The 24060-nt window shown below is 38.5% G+C and overlaps 1 protein-coding gene across 4 annotated transcripts in view; it reads left to right on the plus strand.

Annotated features, from left to right (window-relative positions):
* AGBL4 (ATP/GTP binding protein like 4) overlaps positions 1-24060 on the plus strand; it is a 1783169-nt gene that overhangs the window by 929857 nt on the left and 829252 nt on the right. The window lies entirely within an intron of this gene.

The raw sequence follows: 24060 nt of genomic DNA on the forward strand, positions 1-24060 counted from the left end.
AAAATGAGTTAGATAGTGTTCACTCCTTTTCAATTTTCTGAAAGGGTTAGAGCAGGATTGTTGTTAATTCTTCTTGGAATGATTGGTAGTATTCAACTGTGAAGCCATCTCTTCCTGAGCTTCCCTTTTTGGGGAGTTTTTTGATGACTGATTCAATCTCTTTAGTTGTAATTGATCTTTTGAGGTGAGGTCTTCTATTTTTTTCTAGAGTCAGTGTAGGTTTTTCTTGTGGTTCTAGGAAACACATTTCCTCCAAGTTTTCTAATTTGTTGGCATACAATTATAGTATCCTCTTATGATCCCCTTTATATCTGTGGGTCAGTAGTGAGGCTCTCATTCTCAATTTTTATTTTATTTAATTGCATGCTTTCTTTTTCTTTGTCAGTTTGCTAAGAGTTTATCAGTTTTATTTATCTTCTCTAAGAACAAACTTTTGGTTTTGTCTATTCTCTATATTGTTTTTTTTTTTTTTTCCAATTTTATTTATTTCTGCTCTAATCTTTGTTATTTCTTTCCTTCTCTTGCTTTGGATTACTTTGCTGGTCTTTTCCTAGTTCCTACAGGAATGCAGTCAGGTCTTTGATTTTAGCTCTTCTTTTTTAATCTAGGCCTTTAGGGCTTTAAATCTCCCTCTGGGTACTGTGTTCACTGCCTCCCATAAGTTTTGATATGTTGTGTTCTCATTTTCATTTGTCTCAAGATATTTACTTATTTCTCTTGCAGTTTCTTTTTTGTCCCACTGATTGTTTAAGTGTGTGTTGTTTCACCTCCATATATTTATGAATTTTCTTATTGATTTTCAGCTTCATTCCTTTATGACCAGAGATAATGCTTTGTGTAATTTCAATCTTTTTAAATTTATTGAGACCTGCATGTGGTATATCCTGGAGAATGATCCATCAGCACTTGAGAGGAACGCATATCCTGCTGATTTGGGATAAAATGTTCTGTATATGTCTGTTAGGTCTGGTTCATTTATCATATCATCAAAATTCTATCTCCTTGCTGGACCTCTGACTATATGTTCTATCTATTGATGAGAGTGGTATTGAAGCCTCCAACTATAATTGTAGAGTGGTCTATTTCTGCCTCAGTGTTGCCAGTGTTTGCCTCATGTATTTTGAGGCACCCTGGTTAGGTGTGTAAATATTTATGATTGTTATATCTTCTTAGAAGATTGCCCCTTTTAGTAATATATAGTGTCTTTTTTTAAAAATTCAGTTTTATTGAGATATATTCACATACCATACACTCATCCATGGTGTACAATCACCTGTTCACAGTACCGTAACACAGTTGTGCTTTCATCACCCCAATCAATTGTTGAACATTTTCCTTACACCAGAAAGAAACAGAATAAGATTAAAAAATAAAAGTAAAAAAGAACACCCAAATCATCCCCCCCATCTTACCCTATTTTTCATTTAGTTTTTGTCCCCATTTTTCTACTCATCCACCCATACACTGGATAAAGGGAGTGCAATCCACAAGGTTTTCAGAGTCACACTGTCAACCCTTGTAATCTACATTGTTATACAATTGTCTTCAAGAGTCAAGGCTAGACACCAGAGAAGATGGTGACTAGGAGAGACAGGGCAAAAAAACACCTCCATGAAAAATACTAGATTGAGGCCAGAAAGTGGCCCAGGACACCAGTTCCAGTGATGCACCAGTTGGACAAGGTCTGCTAAATCCACAGGGACTGTGCCCTTGGTGAAACTGGGAGTCTGCATTCTGAAATGAGTGAGTAAGTCAGCTGAATGTCCGGCAGCCACGCTGCAGTGTGGGGAAACAGTGGGTTGGCGTTTGGAGGTGGACTACTTCTTTTTAAAAACAAAACCCAAAAGCAGCTACAGATATGACAGTGAGAACCACACAGTGAAGTGCGGCAGGAAAGGGCTGTGCGAATGCCTCAATATCTGGCGTGGAAGATAGCCTCTCATGCACACGCTGCTAGTTGTCTCAGAGCGAGGAGGGCAGAGGAGAGCCAAAAGGGGAAAAAACCCATGCCCCTTGCAGCCATCTTCCCGACAGGTGGGGAACGCTCCTGCCCGGTGCCAGAGCCTCAGCCCAGAGCCATGTCAAGGGACCCAGAGTGACAGGAAGTGTTTCCAGCAGCACTGTACACATGCCAAAATATCGGGCATGGACAATAGCCTTTCATGCACCCACAGCTAATTGTCCCAGAGCTGGGAAGGCGGAGCTGTGTGAAAAGGGGGAAATTAACATGCCCCATTCAGCCATCTTTACAGCAGTCTGGGAACACCCCTGCACGGCCCAGTGGCCCAGAGCTTCCCTTGAAGGACAGCACACACTTGTGATGTAGCACAGCCTTCCCTCAGCAAAGGCCCTAGAAGGAACCCACTCAGAAAACCCAGGGACCCTATACCAATACCAAGGACTTGTGGGTCAGCAGCAGAGACAATCTGTAGCAAGACTGAAATGAAGGTTTAGACTCTTGCAACACCCTTAAATCTCCTGGAACACCTGGGAGGTTTGATTATTAAAACTGCCCTGCCTCCATAACTGCACAGCCGTACACCCCACATTCAGGGCAGACAGCACCAACAACACACACAAACTTGGTGCACCAATTGGACCCCACACACCAGACCCCCACACACCATGAAGACAAAGCTGGGGAGAACTGACTTGAGGGGAATAGGTGACTTGCGGATGCCATCTGCTGGTTAGTTAGAGAAAGTGTATGCCACCAAGCTGTAGATCTGACAAATTAGAGATTTGTCCTTAAATAATCCTACGTATCCTAAAAGAACTCTATCAAGTAAAGCAAATGCCAAGAGGCCAAAAACAACAGAAAATTTGAAAGCATATGATAAAACCAGATGATATGGATAACCCAAACCAAAACACCCAAATCAGAAGATCAGAGGAGACACAGTACGTGGAGCAATTAATCAAAGAAATAAAGATAAACAATGAGAGCATGGCACAGGATATAAAGGATATGAATAAGAGCATGGCACAGGTTATAAAGGACATGAAGAAGAGCCTAGAAGAGCATAAAGAAGAAATTGCAAGAGTAAATAAAAAAATAGATGTTCTTATGGAAATAAAAGATACTGTTGACCAAATTAAAAAGATTCTGGGTACTCATAGTACAAGACTAAAGGAAGCTGAACAATGGCTCAGCTACCTCGAGAACCACAGAATGGAAAATGAAAGAACAAAAGAAAGAATGGGGAAAAAAATAAAAAAAAAATCTAAATGGATCTCAGGAATATGATAGATAATATAAAATGTCCAAATATAAGACTTATTGGTGTCCCAGAAGGGGAAGAGAAGGGTAAAGGTCTAGAAAGTGTATTCAAAGAAATTGTTGGGGAAAACTTCCCAAACCTTCTACACAATATAAATACACAAGGCATAAATGCCCAGCAAACTCCAAATAGAATAAATCCAAATGAACCCACTCCGAGACATATTCTGATCACACTGCCAAATACAGAAGAGAAGGAGCAAGTTCTGAAAGCAGCAAGAGAAGAGCAATTCACCACATACAAAGGAAACAGCATAAGACTAAGTAGTGACTACTCAGCAGCCACCATGGAGGCGAGAAGGCAGTGGCATGACATATTTAAAACTCTGAGAGAGAAAAATTTCCAACCAAGAATACTTTATCCAGCAAAGCTCTCCTTCAAATTTGAGGGAGAGCTTAAATTTTTCACAAACAAATGCTGGGAGATTTTGCTAATAAAAGACCTGCCCTACTTCAGATACTAAACGGAGCCCTCCCAATAGAGAAACAAAGAAAGGAGAGAGAGATAGAAATTTAACAGACATATGTATAACATTACATCCCAAATCACCAGGATACACATTCTTCTCTAGTGATCACGGAACTTTCTCCAGAATAGAACATAGGCTGGGACATAAAACAAGCCTTAAAAAAGTTGAAATTATTCAAAGCACATTCTCTGACCACAGTGGAATACAAATAGAAGTCAATAATAATCAGAGACTTAGAAAATTCACAAACACCTGGAGATTAAAAATGAGGGGGAGATGAAAACATTCCCAGGTAATCAAAAGCTGAGGGACTTCATCACCAGTAGATCAGTCCTATAAGAAATGCTAAAGGGAATTGTGCAGGCTGAAAGGAAGGGACACTAAACAATTGACTGAAATCACATGAAGAAATAAAGATTTCCAGTAAAGGTCACATGGTAAATATAAATACCAATACTACTGTATTTTTGATTTGTAACTCCACTATTTACTTCCTACAGGATCTAAAATACATAAAGTGTAATCATAAATCAGTGGTTTAGGACTCAATGTAAAATATGTAATTTTTGACAAGAACTACATAAAGGTGGGGAAATGGAGGAGTATAGGAACATAGTTTATGTGTCCTATTGAAGTTAAGTTGGTATCAAAGAAAACAAGATTGTTATAGACAAGATGTTAAATTTAAGCCCCACGGTAAACACAAAGAAAGTATCAGAGAATAAGATCATAGAAGTGAAAAGCAGAGTATGGTTTACAAGAAGTGGGGGAAGGGGCAATGGGAAGTTAATAAAAAATGAGTGTAGGGTTTCTGTTTGGGGTGAAGGGAAATTTCTAGTAATGGATGGTGGGAAGTTGATGGCATTGCAACATTGTGAATGTGATTAATCCCACTAAATGGAATGCTTAGGAGGGGTTGGAAGGGGAAGATTTATGCTGTATATATGTTCCACAATTGAAAAAAAAGGTCTAAAAGGATAATGACAATTAAATGCCATAGATGATCCTGGATGAGATCTAAGAATAGAGGAGAAAAGGCTCAAAAGGACACAATTGGGACATAAGAAAAAAAATGAAATATAGAATGTAAGCTTTACATCAATGTTAAATTTTGTGAACTTCTTAACTACACTTAATATGATTACATCAATGAATATTCTTGTTCATAGGAAATGTATATGTGAATTATATTATTTGTCAAGGATGTGTGCAACTTGCTCTCATATGTGCAGACAGAGCAATAGATGATGGATTATAGACAAGGAGGGAGGGAGGGAGGGAAAGAAAGAAATGGTAAAGTGACAAAATATTGAAGTTGGTAGATTGGGGTATCAGTGGAGGGGGTTGGGGTATGCTGGAGTTCTGTGTATGGGGTTTGTATTATTTTTGCAACTGTTACTGTAAGTTTGAATTTATTTCAAAATAAAAATTAAAAAAAAAAAAATCAAGGCTACTGAATTGCAGTTCGATAGTTTCAGGTATTTACTTCTAGCTATTCTAGTACATTTAAACCTAAAAAGTGTTATCTATACAGTGTGTAAGAACATCCACCAGAGTGACCTCTCAACTCCATTTGAAATCTCTTTATCACTGAAGCTTCATTTCATTTCGCATCCCCCTTTTGGTCAAGAAGATGTTCTCAATCCTATGGTGATGGGTCCAGATTCATCCCCAGGAGTCATATCCCGCATTGACAAGGAGATTTACACCCCTGGGAGTCAGGTCCCATGTCGGGGGGGAGAGCAGTGAGATCACCTGCCAAGGTGGCTTAGTTATAGAGAGAGGGCCACATCTGAGCAACAAAGAGGCACTCAGGTGGAGATTCTTAGGCACAATTATAAGCAGGTTTAGCCTCTCCTTTGCAGTAGTGAGCTTTATAGGGGCAAGCCCCAAGATAGAGGGCTCAGCATATCAAGTCATCAATCCCCAATGTTTGTGAGAATATCAGCAACAAACCAGGTGAGGAAGTCCAACACCTCCGCATCCTCCCCCAGCTCTTCAGAGGGGCCCTGAATATATATTTTTATTCTCCATGCAAATTACTCTGGGATGTGTTGCTGTTTCTCAAGTATATTTTTAATCTCTTCTCTCATGCCTTTCATTCCCATAAGTTCTGTTATTTTTCTTTGCTGCTTTCAAGTTCTTTTTTCTGCACACACAGTGTGTTCTTAATGCCATTATGTCTTTATCCATATTTTTCTTCATCTCCTTAAATTGATTTAGGAGTTTTGTTTGAACACCTTTGTTTCATCGTTCCAAATTCTGTGTCTTCTCCAACTTTTTAATTTGTTTCTTTGACTGGGCTATATCATCCTGTTACTTAGTATGGCTTGGAATTTTTTGCTTATATCTAGGCATCTGATTATGTTGAGTTTCTCTAATGGTCAGTTTCTTTCTCTTTCCTAAGGTTTTATTTTTTATTGGATTTGAATTAAAGCTCTTCTTTTACATTGGTTCAACTTATTCTAGATCTTTAGAATTGCCATGTTTAACTTGTCAAGTCAGGGCCAGGGCCCCATTAAAGGGCATAGAGCAGTTCCAAAGGGCCCTGGGGAGAGGGTCAGGTAGATACCAAAAAGCCTTTTCATCGGCTCCCTGAGGCTGTGCTTTCTGGTCTGCCCAGAAGATTGTGCTCTTTGTCAAAGTATTTCCTGTGTCCCTAAGGAGAAAGTATGATTTTTCAACCTCCTAAGGCTCCACCCCTTGTGGGGTCAGCGTTAAAACAATTTCCTGGGGAAACCCTGTCCAGGACAGGCTAGAACCACTATTTAGAGCTGGGACCCAGTGTTCCAGTCTCACTGATCTGAACCCATGCTTGGCACTTGGCCGTGTCCTCCTCCCCATTCCCAAAGTGGAAGGCTTCCATGTGTCTCTCTGTCCACAGCAGCAAGCCAGAGGATGCCTTGAGGGTGAGGGATGGGTGTCAGCCACTTCCGCAGCACAATTCACTCATTTTTTTATGCCCCAGCTTCTCAATCTCCCCATCCTGCTCTTTCCTGGATCTTTTACAATGCTCCCCTGGCCTCTGGAGCCCCAGAACAATTGTTTCAGATAGTTTCTGTCTATCCACTAGCTGCTTTTTGAGGAGGAATGTGTCCTACCACTCCCTGTTCTGCCATCTTTCCTGCAAGTTCTGTGATGAACTTCTTATACAAAATCTGTATTGAATTTCTCTGTTTTCTAGCTTTTAGGGCTCCTATTATCTGAGAACTGCCTACAAAGCTGGAGAAACTGAGGGGGTAGGGTCAGTGCTGAGAGGGTGAGGCTAAAATGTCAGCTAAGGCTGACTTAGGATGTGACATCACCTGCAAGGAAAATCAAAGCCATCTGAATTATTACTGAGGAGCAATAAATCATTAGTGAGACAGTGAAGCTCAGGGGAGAAAGCATGGGCTTTCAAGTCAGAGTGAGGATCTGTTTCTGAAACCTGGCTCTACTACTTTCTATTGTGTGATTTTTGGCAAGGCATCAAACATATCCTAGCCTCAGTTTCCTCATTTGCAAAACAAGGTAACAACAGAGTTAATCCATAGGCATAGGAATTTAATAATAATCATTGCAACAATTATAACATCTGTGAAGAGCTTTTCTTTTTATAAGGTACTTTCCAAAATGTTGTTTATTTAAAATTTTGTATCCTTTTAATATTATACAATGTGTATATATGCAATGTAATATATAATTTGTGAAAGGAGACATACATTGTCTTTTAGGTTCACCTAGTACAAACCCCTTTGTCCCTGAGACCTCAGAGGAACTCTGATTTGTTCAGGATCCACTACTAGGACATGTTGGAGCTGGGCTTGTGGCAAGGTCTCTTGAGTCTCAGTCCAATACTCTTTTAAAGAGGAATTTCACCTCCCTAATTCCACACCTGCTCCACTTTTCCTGTGAGACAGGCCCTAGGATTAGGGGTAGGATGGACTGTTTATACTGTACATACCTACTTCAAATCACAGTAAGTTTGTTTTTCTTTGTGATCTGAGGAATTAAACATACACTCAGTTTCTGCAGAGTCGAAATGCTTTCCAGAGTGTAGGAGGAACAAAGTAGTTAAGTGAGAATCAATAGGAACTAAGTATAGATAGATGGAGGTTGTTTAAGGGACACAGGGAACAATGAAGAAGAGGGGCAGCCTTATTTACAAAGGGAAAATTCCATGCTGCCCTTCTCTGCATCATTAAAAAAGGAAATATTAGGCTCCCAACAAGTCACTTTGGGAATAAATTAAATCCTTGTGGAAAAGCAAGAATAAATGAATTTTGGGGAAGCTATTTAATCAAAACCTCAGCACAATGGAGAGATAAGCACAGAGAAGATAAAGTTGGTCTGGCCTATAGTTCATATCCCAACATCTTGATGCTCAGAGAACATAAAAACTATCCAAGACAAGGTCAATGTGCAGTGCTCCTTTCTAAGTTGTTATGCTCAGAAAGAAGGAAAAGATCACTTGATAAAGCATCAGGACACAATAGTTTTGCTATTCACTAGCTGTATGGCCTGGGCAATCATTTTGCCTAAGACTGTGTTGCCATTAGAACTGTACAGAGTTTTGTCCCAATGGTGATGAGTGATCACAACTGAATAGCATTCACAGGCCACCAAACACTATGACATACTCCCAAGTGTCTGTGATTTGGTCAGAGGACCTGGAATCACATTCTATTTCTGCCACTAGCTGCGAAAGAATAGCATCAATGTCCTTATCCATAAAATATAGAGTTTAGGGAGGATCAAATAAATTTTAAAATGTGAAAGTATGTTGTAAATTATAAAGTATCAAATACAATTGCTTGTTGTTATTATATTCTTATAATAACTATTACTATCATTTGCCTTCCCTTGGGACAATCCAAAGAAGGAGTTCTTGGCAGTATGTGAGGGGAGACCCTGTTTCACAGGGTCCTTGAGCCCTATGAAATTGTACCTGAAGTTTAATTATATCAGAGTTTCAAAGGGGTCTGTGATCAAAGAGAGATAAGAACTAGATTTAGCAGTGATTTGATACGTTGAATTCTACCCCTCATACTAGAGGAATGTGATAGCATTATAGAGGCTTACTATGGCAGTAGAATTGGGGTGAATGATGGTTGAGAAAGGCTGTTAGATAATAATCTCTAGGAGAAAAGATCATAAATGATATATAGCTTTATAAAATACTTTTGGAATAATGAATAAATCAATGAGATTGTTGCTTGTATCTAATTTACTATATTGTGGTTGAACATCTCATCTGCCTTTTATATTTTAGCAATGAATCTTCTTAAATACAACTCTTGCTCACATTGTCTCATTTACACAAATGTTGTAGCTGGAGAATAGCAGTCATTCTGCTCAAGCCCTTGATTTTTAATATTGAGGAAGTCCCTGGTGGATAACATTTCCTGTAGGAATTAAAGTGTTACTGTGTTCTTCTCTTTGTTGTCACTGGAATAAATACTTTCTCATAGTCCTTTTTTTTTTTTTTAACTCATTGGTTTTTAATAACAAATCAGATATTGCACCCCTCCCCACCTCCACCCCCTACATACATGTATCCTCTTTCTGGCTGGAATACAGGAAAATTTTAGTCAACTGCTATAGAAATTAAATTCACTGCGTCTAACCAGCCCTTTGGGAAGGCATAAGGGAGAGCAAATCCTCAGTGAAAATTGCTGAGAATTACTTAATTAAACAGTGTATAAAATTAGATTCAACTTTATACCTGAAATTTCAAGTGAATTTCCTTGGTGAGGAATCTATAATGACTTCCTGAATGCTATTCTGTTTTTATTTTTTAAAAACCTGGCATGAAATGTCATTTCTTTTTGAATAAAACTGAAGAAGTACTTTTTTTCTTTATTTGTTTAGCACAAATGTTTTTGCACTTCAGTACACTTTTATGCATTCTAAAAAAATTACAGTTAAGTTTCATTCCATTTTGGGCACTGCACATTAAAAAGAACTTTGACAAACTAGAGCTTTCCCAGGAGAGTAAAATAACTTAAAGTCAGACTAAAAGTGCAAATCTTGGTACTGTCACTTTTAAGCTATGTACCTTGGGCAACTCACTTAACCTTTCTGACCTGTAAATTCCTTGTTTGTAAATTAGGCTAATATGCAAGGTGCTCTGAAGATGACCTCAGAGTGTAGCCTAGCAAGGGATTAAAATTAACTCCAGCCTTTTGTGGCAGGCTTGGGAGGCCAAGTTTAGGAAAAGATGGAGTGAGCAGGAAGTTAACAGAAACTTGCAGAAGCAGAAATAAGTCTGAGAAAACTAGTGGCCTATCCAGTCTGCTTCCAGATCTGGGGGAAATGGGAAGGGATAAATGTTCAAAAGTGAGAATGGAAATTGTGAATCAGTTAAACATATCCATCAAAGAGCACCTTTGTCTAAAGAAAGTGACTGAAGTGAGTGTGGAGCAGAGGATGGAGGTAGGAGTGGTGGTGGTGGTGGTGGGGAGATTGGAGAGGAGGAGAGCAGGGCCCTATGAAGACAAGATACAGAAATTAAGTGAACAGCCCCAAAGCAGAAGGCAGCACCTTGACCACCATGTTCCAGTACCTATACCCACTTGAAACAATCCTGAGTATGCAGGAACTACAGTGAAGACTGATGATCTGGTCTCCCACTGAACTCTTCCAGAAGGGTCTCTTGCTTAGAATTTCACCAGAGCCTATCACCTCTGCCTTCTGGTCACACCTGTCCATGTTTCATGGCTATGGGACAGGGTTTCTGTTTCAAGAAGTGGCAAGGCAGCAAAGAGAGAGAGAGAGAGGGATGTTCACGACAAAAAACAGGGAGGGGAGCAGGACCAAGGTAAAGGCTAATTGCCTGACTAGAGTGGAGGATGTGGGAGTGTCTAGTACAGTGTCTGCCTCTGAGAGTAAACAGTCATTGTGAGGTAAAAGTTAACCAATCAAGGACAACTGGACTACTTAGTCTGGAGAAAAAGTTCAGGGAAAATTCTTAAATAGTTTAAAAACCTGTCATGGTGCCAGGAGACTAAGTATGTTTGGGTATTTCAAGAGGAGGGAACAAGAGATTGGTGTGTAGGAATATGAAAAGCAGATTTTGATGTCTTATTGGGACCAAAATTGGAGCGGCCCAGTAATGGAGGAGGCTGTTTCAACAAGTGATATGAGCTCCTTGTCACTAGAAGCATGCATGCAGTTGCTGTACAGGGGATTTATGTATTATTGGGGAAAGCCAAATAAAGCACTTTCTAATGCCTCTTTCAGGAATCCTGAGGCTTTCTAGCAGAGAGGAAGATACTTCTTACTCTCCTACTCTCACATACCCTCTTGGTTTGTGATCTTCAGATGTATTTTTAGAGAGGAAAAGTAGAAAAACAAACTATTCTTACTCCTGATAATATAGCACTACAATTAAAAGCTTGAGCTTTGAAGTTAAACAGCTAAGGTCTGCCTTAGCTGCCTGGAGTCTATTACTTTTAACTTTTATAAGTTGCATAAGTTCTCTGGGCATTAGTCTCATCTCTAAAACGGGTGTAATAGCACCTTTAGTAGTTCTGAAGATTAAATGAGATGCCAAGTATTTAGCACTGGTTCTGGCATTTAGTAAGTATTTAATAAATGTTAGCAATGATAATAATAACAATGGTAAAGAAATTAAGGACTCAAAGTTAGAAGACAAAGATGATCCTAATGATGTTGATAGTGACTAAGCAACTTTGTTCCATGTACATATAATCCAAGTTAATTTTACAAACACAATCAAACAAGTACATATGTTCGAGTTGCAATTCATCTCTAATTAGCTGTCTGGCTATCACCTCAGAAATAGGTGGATATGCTTATTCTTATTAGGAAAATGCAAGCAGACAAGGCTGAAGGCTTAGAACTAGATTCATTCTCTGGTTTTAGAGCAGGAGTTTTAGAAGAAGTGGTAAAATAACTAGAAAGAAAACCAGGAGAGGCTGCTCCGTTGACTGATTTAAAAAGAAACATTTGAAAAATATCTTTATTGAGGTATAATTGACATACAATAAACTGCATATTTTAAAGAATGTAGTTTGATAAATTTGATAAGTTTGATAAATTTAAGTAAACACCCATGGAAACACCATCAGAATCAAGATAATGAACTTACCCCTCTCCTGTTCTGCCCCCACCCATGCCATGGTTCAGTTCCCGGGCAACCCTTACCAACTGACTTTTGAAGCAAGTGTTTTAAGAAGGAGATCACCATTTGGAATGCTTCAGAGAAATCAAATGAAACTAGGAGAAGAATATTTGAAACAGGCCATCAGAGAAGTCAGTGAGAACAATTTCAGTGGCAGAAGCCCTAGTGCTGGCAATTAAAAAGCAAATGAATGGTGATGTCAAATAAAAAAACAAATCTGGACTTAGTAAGGAAAGACTTTATTCAAAAGAGTTATAGTCTGTCCGGGAAAGAAACTATTGCAATAGGAGACCATAAGATCAGCAAGGGTTTCAAGAGTTAGGCAAAGAGTATTTTTCTTATATAGAGGAGGAGAAAACAAAGCTAGAAAGATCCATGTGCAAGAAAGTGGGCAAGTGGCATTGTCAGATCGTAAATCAGTTTTATCCAGAAGCCAGCCTAGTCTCTGGGAGGTGTCCATAAAGAGGGAATGTGTGCTGACTCATGCTGAGCCAAAGTTTGGTTAACAAGCATTTTTTTTTTTTTATCAGAGAAGTTGTGAGTTTACAAAAAAATCATGCATAAGATACAGTATTCTCTTATGCCACCTGTGCCGGTTTGGATGTATTATGGCCCCCAAAACACCCTTATCTTTGATGCAGTCTTGTGGAGTTAGACGTATTAGTGTTGATTAGGTTGGAACCTTTGGATTAGGTTGTTTCCATGGAGATGTGACCCACCCAATGTAGGTGATAACTCTGATTAGATAATTTTCATGGAGGTGTGGCCCCACCCATTCAGCTTGGGCCTTGATTTGTTCATTGGAGTCTTATAAAGGGGCTCATAAACAGAGGGATCTCAGAGCAGCTAAGAGTGACATTTTAGAGAGCAACTGAGAGTGACATTTTGAAGAGAGCTTCAGCTAAGAGAGGACAAAATACCCCAAGAGCAATATTTTGGAGAATGCCATTTTGAAATGCAACCTGGAGCAAGTGGATGCCAGCCACGTGCCTTCCCAGCTAACAGAGGTTTTCCAGACACTAATGGCCTTTCTCCAGTGAAGGTATCCTATTGTTGATGCCTTACCTTGGTCATTTTATGGCCTTAAGACTGTAACTTTGTAACCCAATAAACCCCCTTCATAAAAGCCAGTCCATTTCTGGTGTTTTGCAAAATGGCAGCATTAGCAAACCAGAACACCACCCCCCCACCACACTTTGCATTGGTGTGGACCATTTGTTACTATTAATGACAGCACTTTTTAAAAATAATTATACTATTTTTTTCAACAGTACAATTTTGTTACAATTGAAAGATTATTAAAATATTTCTATCATCTATTATATACATTAGGTGTTATTTTTTCCCATATACCCCCCATTATTAACACCTTGTACATTGGTCTTAGTTCATGAAAGAACATTCTTTTATATCTGTACTATTCACCACAGATATTGTCCACCACAGGGTTCGCTATATTACACAGTCCCGTGTTTTATCTTCTGGCTTTCTGGCTAGTAACATACACAACGCAAACCTGCCCCTTTCTTCCACTTTCACACACCTAATTCAGTAGTGTGTGAAAGTAATGAGTTACACACATTACTCACAGTAATGTGTTACAATCACCTCTATCCATTTCCAAAAATTTGCGATCAGCCTAAATAGAAACTCTGCACAAATTAAGTATCAGCTCCCCATTCTCTACCCCGATTTGATTTCCTGGCAACCTATATTTTAGATGCTAACTTTATGAGTTTGCTTATTATACTTATTTCATATTAGTCATATCATACAATATTTGTCTTTTTGTGTCTAGTTTATTTCACTCAACTTAATGTCCTCCAGGTTCAACCATGTTGTCGCATACATCAGTACTTCATTCCTTCTTACTGCTGAATAATATCCATCATATGTGTATACCATATTTTGCTTATCCATTCATTGATTGATGGGCACTTTAGTTTCTTCCATCTTTTGGCAATTGTGAATAATGCTGCTATGAATATTGGTATGGAAATATCTGTTCATGTCCCTGCTTTCAGTTCTTCTGGGTATATATCTAGTAGTGGGATTGCCGGATCATATAGCAATTCTATACTTAGCTTCCTGAGGAACCACCAAACTGTCTTCCACAGTGGCTAGACCATTTTACATTCCCAAAGCAGTTAATTAGCATTCCTCTTTCACCATATCCTGTCCAACACTTTCAGCTTTCTATTTTTTTAATAGTGCCCATTCTAGTAGGTGTGAAATGATATCTTATTATGGTTTTGATTTGTATTTCCCTAATACCTAGTAATGTTGAGCATCTTCTCATGTGCTTTTAGTCATTTGTATTTCTTCTATGAAAAAATGTCTATCCAGTCTTTTGCCCATTTTTGGTTGTTTGTCTTTTTGTTGTTGAGTTGTAGGATTTCTTTATACCCTTATGGCATACCCTTATCAGATATGTGGTTTTGAAATATTTGCTCCCATTGCATAGGCCGCCTTTTCATTTAAGGAGGTTCCATTTGTCTATTTTTTCTTTTGTTGCTTGTGCTTTAGGTGTGAAGTCTAAGAAACCATTGCCTACTACAAGATCTTGAAGATGCTTCCCTACATTTTTTTCTAGGAGTTTTATGGTCCTGGTTCTTATATTTAGGTCTGTGATCTATTTTGAGTTAATTTTTGTATAAGGTGTGTGAGATAGGGTCCTCTTTCATTCTTTTGGATATGGGTATCCAGTTCTCAAATCATCATTTTTGAAGAGATTGTTCTTTCCCAGTTGAATGGACTTGGCAGCACTGTCAAAAGTCAATTGACTAAAGATGTGAAGGTCTATTTCGGAACTCTCAATTACATTGGTTGGTATAGCTATCACTGTGCCAGTATCATGCTATTTTGACCACTGTAGATTTGCAATATGATTGAAAGTCAAGAAGTATGAGTCCTCCAACTTCCTTTTTCAAGATGTTTTTGGCTATTCATGTCCCCTTAACCTTCCAAATAAATTCGATAATTTGCTTTTCCATATCTTCATTGATGGTTCTTGGAATTTTGATTAGGATTGTGTTGAATCTGTAAGTCAATTTTGGTAGAATTGATATCTGAACAATATTTAATCTTCCAATTCATGATCATGGAATGTCCTTCCATTTATTTAGGTCTTTTGTTTCTCTAAGCAATGTTTTATAGTTTTCTGCGTACAAGTCTTTTACAACCTTGGCTAAATTTATTTATGGCTATTTTATTCTTTTAGTTGCTATTGTAAATGGATTTTTTCCTTGTTTTTCTCCAAAATTTGCTCATTGCTAGTATATAGAAACCCTACTGATTTTTTCATGTTGATTTGTTCCTGCCACTTTGCTGAACTCGTTTATTAACTCTAGTAGCTTTCTTGTAGTTTGGGGGGGGGGCACTTTCTATATATAGGATCATGTCATCTGCACATAGTGAAAGTTTTACTTCTTCCTTTCCAGTTTGGATACCTTTTATTTCCTTTTCTTGCCTAACTGCTCTAGTTAGAACTTCTAGCACAATGATGAATAACAGTGGTGACAGTTGGCACCCTTGTCTTGTTCCTGATCTTAGAGGAAAATCTTTCAGTCTCTTACCTTTGAGAATGATGTTAGCTGTGGGCTTTTCATGTATGTCCTTTATCGTGTTGAGGAAACTCCCTTCTATTCCTATCATCTGAAGTGTTTTTATGAAGACAGGCTGCTGAATATTGTCAAAGGCTTTTTCTGCTTCAGTTGAGAAATTCATGTGTTTTTTCTCCATTTGTTAATGTGATGTCTTACATTTATTGATTTTCTTGTGTTGAACCACCCTTGCATATCTGAGATAAAATTCACTTGACCATGGTGTAAAATTATTTAAATGTGCTATTGAATTTGATTTGCAGGTATTTTGTTGAGGATTTTTACATCTCTATTCATTAGAGAAAATGGTCTCTAATTTTCCTTTCTTGTAATATCTTTATCTGGATTTAGTTTTAGGGTAATGTTGACTTCACAGAATGAGTTAGGTAGCTTTCCCTCCACTTCATTTTTTGGAAGACTTAGAGCAGGACTGGTGTTTATTCTTCTTGGGATGATTGGTAGTACTCACCTGTGAAGCCATCTGGTCCTGGGCTTCCCTTTTTTGGGGGGGTTTGATGACTGATTCACTCTCTTTACTATTTCTTCTAGAGTCAGCGTAGAATGTTTGTGTGTTTCTATTAATTTGTCCATTTCATCTATGGTGTTTAATTTGTTGTCATAAAGTTGATCATCCTTATGATCCTTTTTACTTCAGTGGGTTCAGAAATAATGTCCCTGCTCTCATTTCTTATTTTATTTAATTGTATTCTCTCTGTTTTATATTTGCTCATCTGTCAATTTTATTGTTCTTTTCACAGAACCAACTTTTGGTTTTGTTAATTCTCTTTATTGATCTTTTATTCTCAATTTCATTTATTTCTGTTCTAATCTTTGTTACCTCTTTCCTTCTGCTTGCTTTGGGTTTACATTCCTGTTCTTTTACTAGTTCCTCTGGGTGTGCATTTGGGTCTTTGATTTTAACTCTTCTTCCTTTCTAATGTATGCATTTAGAGCTATAAGTTCCCCTCTTAGCACTTCCTTTGCTGTGTCCTGTGGATTTCAATATGTTGTGTACTCATTTTCATTTTTCTCAAGATGTTTACTGACTTCTTTTGCAATTTCTTCTTTGACCCACTGATTGTTTAAGTGAGTGTTGTTTCACCTCCACATATTTGTGAATTTTCCAGTTCTTTACCTGTTATTGATTTCCAGGTTCATTCCATTATGGTCAGAGAAAGTGCTTTGTATAATTTCAGTCTTTTTAATTTTATTGAAACTTATTCTGTTACTCAGCATGTGGTCCATCCTGGAGAATTATCCATGAGCACTTAAGAAGAATGCATATTCTGTCATTTTGGGGTGAAATGTTGTGTATCTGTCTATTAGGTCAGTTCATTTATCATATTATTCAAATTTTCTGTTTCTTTATTGATCCTCCATCTAGATGTTCTAATCTGTTGACAAGGGTGGTATTGAAGCCTCCAACTGTACTTGTAGAGGCACCTATTTCTCCCTTCAGTGTTGTCAGTTGTTTTGCTTTGCTAAAGCTGCTGGAATGCAATATACCAGAAATAGATTGGCTTTTACAATGGGGGTTTGTTAGTTCACAAATTTGCAGTTCTAAGGCCATGAAAATGTCCCAGTTAAGGCGATAACAGGACAATACCTTCTCTGAAGAAAGGCTGATGGCATCTGGGGTTCTTTTTTCACATGGGAAAGCATATGGCTGGAGTCTGCTGTCCTTCTTTCCCAGGTTTAGCTTCTGGTTTTTGTGACTTTCTCCAAGATGTCTCTAGGCTTCTGTCTTAGCTCCTCTGATCTCTCTCCAAAATGTCTCTTTTATCCTCTCATGGAGGATTAAGACCCATCTTGAATGGGTGTGGTCACATCTCCAGGGAAACAATGTAATCAAAAGATTCCACCCATAGTAGGTCTGCCCCCAGAAGGCTGGATTCAAAGAACATAAAATTTTCTGGAGTACATAATAGATTCAAACCAGCACACCAGTGTTTGCCTCATGTTTGTGGGGGACACCCGGGTTAGGTGCATAAATATTTATGATTGTTTTTTCTTCTTGATGGATTGACACTTTTATTAATATAGACTGTCGCTCTTTGACTCTTATAACAATTTTGCTTTCAAAGTCTATTTTGTCCAATATTAGTATAGCTACCCACACTCTTGGTTACTGTTTACGTGGAATCTTTTTTTCAAACCTTCACTTTCAACCTCTTTGGGTCTAAAGTGAGTCCCTTGTAGATAGCATATAGTTGGATAATACTTTGTTTTCATCCATTCTGTTAAACTCTGTATTTTGATTGAGGAGTTTAATCCATTAACATTCAGTGTTATTACTGTAAAAGCAGTACTTCCACCATTTTATTCTTTGGCTTTTATATGTCATATCCTTTAGTTACCTTTACTGATGAACTTCATTTCTACACTCTCCTCCAAGCCTTTCTCTCCTGTCTTCTCTTTTCAGCCTGCAGAACTCCCTTTAGCATTTCATGTATGGCATGTCTCATTGGCAAACTCTCTCTGTTTCTGTTTATCTGTGATTATTTTAAACACTCCCTCATTTTTTTTTCTACATTTAACTTTTTATTTTTTTTTTAAATTTAATTTTATTGAGATTGTTCACATACCATACAAGTATCCAAAGATCCAAAGTATACAATCAATTGCCCATGGTACCAACATACAGCTGTGCAGCCATCACCACAATTAGTTTTTCAAATCTTAGAAAATTTTCATTACTCCAGAAAAGAAATAAAGACAAAAAAAAAAAAGAAATTCAAATCCTCCCTTACCCCTAACCACCCTCCCTCCATTATTGACTCATAGTACTGGTATATTACATTTGTTACTGTTGATGAAAGAATGTTAAAATACTACTAACTGTAGTATATAGTTTGTAATAGGTATATATTTTTGCATATATGCCCCTCTATTATTAACTTCTAGTTATAGTGTCATACATTTGTACTAGTTCATGAAAGAGATTTCTAATATTTGTACAGTTAATCACAGACATTGCCCACCACAAGATTCACTGTTTCATACATTCCCATCTTTTAACCTCCAACTTTCCTTCTGATGACATACATGACTCTGAGCTTCCCCTTTCCACCACATTCACGTATCATTAAGCACACAGCACAATGTGCTACCATCACCTCTGTCCATTTCCAGACACTGAAGTTTAACCTTGTTGAACATTCTGCTCATAATAAGCAACCACTCCCCATTCTTTAGCCTCATTTTATATCCTGGTAACTTATATTTCATGTCTATGAGTTTACATATTATAATTAGTTCATATCCATGAGATCCTGCAATGTTTGTCCTTACGTGTCTGACTTATTTCACTCAATGTAGTGCCCTCAAGGTTTCTTCATCAACCCATTTTTTTTAAGATGGTTTTGTTTACACACCACACATTCTATCCTAAGTAAACAATTAATGGTTGCCTGTATAGTCACATGTTTATGTATTCCCTACCATCACCACTATCTGTACAAGGACATCTCCATTTCTTACACAAAGAAGGAGGAAAAGTCAAAGAAGGTAGTGAGCAAAAAGAAAAAGAAAAAAGAAAGAGAAAACAAAAACATGACAGCTAGGAAGCAACAAAAGGAAAGATAGAATTAAACTAAAGTAGAATAAAGAGCTAGACAACATCACCATTGCCAAGAGTCCCATACCCCTCCCTTATGTCCCCCTCTTGTATGCATTTAGCTTTGGTATATTGTCTTTGTTACATTAAAGGAAGCATAATACAATGTTTCTGTTAACTATAGTCTCTAGTTTGCATTGATTGTATTTTTCCCCCAATACCACCCTATTTTTAACACCTTGCAGGGTTGACATTCATTTGTTCTCCGTCACGTAAAAACATATTTGTACATTTTATCACAACTGTTGAGCACTCTAGGGTTCACTGAGTTATACAGTCCCAGTCTTTTATCTTTCCTCTTTCTTTCTGGTGTCCCACATACTCCTAACATTCCTCTTTCAACCATACTCACAGTCATCTTTGTTCAGTGTACTTAAATTACTATGCTACCATCACCCAAAATTGTGTTCCAAACCTCTCACTCCTGTCTTTTCCTTTCTGTCTGTAGTGCTCCCTTTAGTATTTCCCATACAGCAGATATCTTGTTTACCAACTCTGTCATTGTCTGTTTGTCAGAGAATATTTTAAACTCTCCCTTGTATTGGAAGGACAGTTTTGCGAGATATAGGATTCTTGGTTGGCAGTTTTTCTCTTTCAATATCTTAAATGTATCATACCACTTCTTGCCTCCATGGTTTCTACTGAGAAATCTGCACATAGTCTTATCAAGCTTGCTTTGTATGTGATGGATCACTTTTCTCTTGCTGCTTTCAGGATTCTCTCTCTGTCTTTGACATTTGATAATCTGGTTATTAAGTGTCTTGGTGTAGATCTATTCAGATCTATTCTGTTTGGGGTATACTGCACTTCCTGGATCTGTAATTTTATGTCTTTCATAAGAGATGGGAAATTTTCATTGATCATTTCCTCTATTATTGCTTCTGCCCCTTTGCCCTTCTCTTCTCCTTCTGGGACACCTATGACATGTATATTCATGCATTTCATATAGTCATTCAATTCCCAGAGACATTGCTCATATTTTTCCATTCTTTTCCCTATCTGTTCTTTTGTGTGTAGGATTTCAGGTGTCTTGTTCTCCAGTTCCTAGCTGTTTTCTTCTGCCTCTTGAGATCTGCTGTTGTATGTCTCCATTGTGTCTTTCATCTCTTGTTTTGTGCCTTTCATTTCCATAGATTCTGCCAGTTGTTTTTTGAAACTTTTGATATCTATCTTTTGTTTGCCCAGTGTTTTCATTGTACCCTTCATCTCTTTTGCTGTCTCTTCCCTAAACTTGTTGAATTGATTTAGAGTTAATTTCAATTCCTGTATCTCAGTTGAAGTGTAAGTTAGTTCCTTTTGACTGTGCCATACCTTTGTTTTTCTCGGTGTAGGTTGTAGTTTTCTGTTGTCTAGGCATCTGTTTTCCTTGGTTACCCCAATCAGGTTTTCTCAGACCAGAACGGGCTGAGGTCTCAGAAGGGAGAAGTATTCAGTATCAGGTTTCCCTAAGGGTATGTCTTAGAAGATTGACACACCCTGTAAGGCCTCTAGCCACTGTGCTTTTCCTAACCTGCCCAGCAGGTGGTGCCTGTCAGCCTGTCACTTCTGACTGGTATAAAGAAGTGTGTCCCCTTTAGTTTGTTTTGGCTGTTTTTCCCCAGGCTCTGGGGTCTGGTTCTGAATGGAAGGCTGGTAATACAGCTGGGCACCATCTCCTTCCTCTTAGGGAAGATACACCCCCTAGGGTGTTATCATCTGCATTTAAATAGGTTCTTTGTCTCTCTGACTCTGCTATTTCCACTCTTGTCTGGGTCAGAGTGCTGCAAACTGAAAATGGCTGAGGTTTTCTCCACTGGGCCACTCATGTTGAGAGAGAGAAAAAGGGAGAGAAAGCCCCCTTTCAGAGCCGGTCCACAGACCCCCAATTTCACTCATCAGCCAGAGGTAACACCTGGTCTTCTGGACTCCCCCTCCCAGGACAGTGAAGTCTTCTAATTCTTTAAGGTCAGTCTCCACTAAAAGCCTCTGTCTACTTGTTGGGGATTTGTAGCTTGTACTGAGGAGTCCATATTTGTTAATTAAATCCTCAGTTGGAGCTGGACTGAAGTATATTCACTTGTTCAGAGAGTGCTGCTTTCTACCACAGCAAGTTTTTGCCATTTGACCTGCCATAGTGGGAGGGGGCTCCCAGGGTGTTTCCACAGCTTTTACTTACAGATTTTATGCTGCGATCTCAGGCATTCCTCCAGGTTGGTGTGTGATGTGTGGACATTAACAATTGTCCCCCAGCAGTTATTCCAGATTATTTACTTTTTGTTCCTTGTTGTCTGTTAGTTGTTCCAGGGGACTAACTAACTTCCACTCCTCTCTATGCTGCCATCTTGCTGCCACCACCCCCCCCATCCCTAATTTTTGAAGGATTGTTTTGCTGAATAAAGAATTCTTGGCTGGCAGTTTTTCTCTGTCAGTTCCTTAAATATATCATACCACTGCCTTCTCACCTCTATGGTTTATGATGAGAAATTGGCATATAGTTGTATTGTGATTCCCTTGTATGTGACTAATTGCTTTTCTCTTGCTGCTTTCAGGTTCTCTCTTTATTTGAAATTTGACATTCTGTTCGTATGAATCTCAGGGCAGGTCTATTATGGTTTATTCTGTTTGCAGTATGTGTTTCTTGTAAATGTGTATTAAGTCTTTCATAAGAGTTGGGAAATTTTCAGCCATTATTTCCTCAAATATTCTTTCAGCCCCCTTTCCCTTCTCTTTTCCTTCTGGGACACCCATTATGCATATATTTGCGTGCTTTGTACTGTAATTCAAATCCTTGAGACCCTGCTCAATATTTTTCCATTCTTTTCTCTAGCTGTTCTTCTGCCTGTATCATTTTGATTGTCCTGAATTCTAGTTCACTGATTCTTTTTTCTGCTGGTTCAAATCTACTGTTGTATGCCCTCTAGTGTATTTTTAATCTCCTTTCTTGTGCCTTTCCTTCCCATAATTTCTATTATGTTTCTTTTCATACTTTAAAATTGTTCTTTATGCCCATTCAGTGTCTTCTTAATATCCTTCATCTCTTAAGCCATATTTTCCTTCATCTCTTTCAGTTGTTTTGTAGATTTGTTTGAATATCTTTAATTAGTTGTTTTAAATTCTGTGTCACTTCCAAAGTTTTAATTTGTTCCTTTGACTGGGCCATGTCTTTCTATTTCTCATTATGACATAATTTTTTGTTGATTTCTAGGTACTAATGTTCTTTATGAGTTTATTCTGAAGGTTAGTTTCTCTCCCTTGCTTAGGGTTTCATTGTTTATTGGCATTGAGTTAAAACTCTTCTTTTACATTGGTTCAACTTATTCTAGACCTTGGAATAGCCCATGTTTAACTCTTTACATGTTTTCAGCTCTTCTCCATTTGATTCTTGCCCTATAAATGCAGTGCAATTTTTAAGATTGCACTAATTGTGCAATTGTTTTACCCCCAGGAGAAAGCTTCCTTTCCTCTTTTCCTTCTCAGGAAATCTTGATCTGTTCTGTTTGTTTCTGGTTTATTTGTTTGTTTGTTTGTTTGTTTTTAAACTCCCTTTTTTTTCTCTAGCTGCTTTTGCCTGGAGGGCAAATTCCCCAGGAGAACTTTCCCAAGTCAATCTTTCCCAGCCAAACAGGGCCAGGGACCCATGATGGGGTTTCAGACTGGCTCCAAAGTGCCTTGGGGAGAGGGTTAGGAAAGATGTCTAATGCCTTTTTCATGACTCCCTGATGCTGTGCTTTCCTGGCCTGTCCAGCAGACTGCACCCTTCAGCAAACTGTTGCTGCAGCCCTAAGGAGGCATTGTGTCTTTAAACCACCTCTACCTTTGCCCTGTTATGGGTGGAGTTGAAACAGTGTCTGCTGCCACCTTCGTCCAGGGCAGGTTGAAACAGTAGATTCAAGCTGGCACCCAGTGATCCAAATTTACTAATCAAAAGCCATGATCACTGGTCAGCCATGCCCCACACCATCCTTCTTGGGAAAGAGGATTTTCATGTCCCTTTTTGACAGCAGCAGTTTGCTAGGGACTAGATCCCATGGCAACCTGCAGTGACAGTGGCTGATGGGCACCAGCAGCCACTGCATGGGGAGAACTGCTCACAGTTCTTCACTGCCATTTATCAGCCTCTTCCTGCTCTTTCCTGGAAGCTGTATGATGTTCTTTTGGCTTCCAGAGCCCCCAGCACAGTTGTTTCAGGTAGTTCCTGCCTGTTTACTAGCTGTTTTGGAAAAAGGAGTGAGTCCTGGAGCCCCCTATTCTGCCATCTTCCCCAGAAGTTCCTTCCAGTGCATTCAAACAAGAATTTTATTTCAACTGATCAGTTAGATGGGAAAAGCAGTTAAGCAAATCATTTATGATTGCTACATGCTATATGCTGTTGGGTTGGCAAGGAGGTTTAAGACTTAATGCTCTGAAGAGTAACTGGCTCAGAATGCATGAGAAATTTTATATTGAGTACTCATGAGCACTACCATGGGTCCAGTAAGTGCTAAAGAAAGCTGAGGAGTACAGTACAAAAGCAGAAAACTGTATTCAAACAGCAGGTGGAGAGAGAATTTGAGGATTCAAATCCAGCATGGACAGAACAGACTCATGTATGAGACTGGGAAACACCAACCCCATGAGTATGGAAGTTCCTGTGGGAATTCTGAGTAGGAAGCCCAGGTAAACTCTTGAGTGAGATGGACTTTAGGGGGAACACAATGGAGGCATATTATAGTGGGAAGACCAATAGGTTTAAGGTCAGGCACTCTGGGCAGTGCTGTCACTTTAGGAACTTAACAGTTTTGTGTCTCCATTTCTGTTTTCCATAAATAAGGCTGAACTATTTTAAGAATCAAATAAGAGAATGTTTGTGAAATTTTGTGCCTTCTAAAGCTTTGTTTCTGTCAGTATAAGGTTTCTATTTTTATTAGGATGGCTGGCTAATATTCAAATGACCTTTCATTCCTTTACTCAATAGATATTTATTAAATTTTCATGGTAAGCCTGAACGA

The sequence above is a fragment of the Choloepus didactylus genome, chromosome 2, assembly GCF_015220235.1.
Source record: "Choloepus didactylus isolate mChoDid1 chromosome 2, mChoDid1.pri, whole genome shotgun sequence".
Taxonomy (NCBI): domain Eukaryota; kingdom Metazoa; phylum Chordata; class Mammalia; order Pilosa; family Megalonychidae; genus Choloepus; species Choloepus didactylus.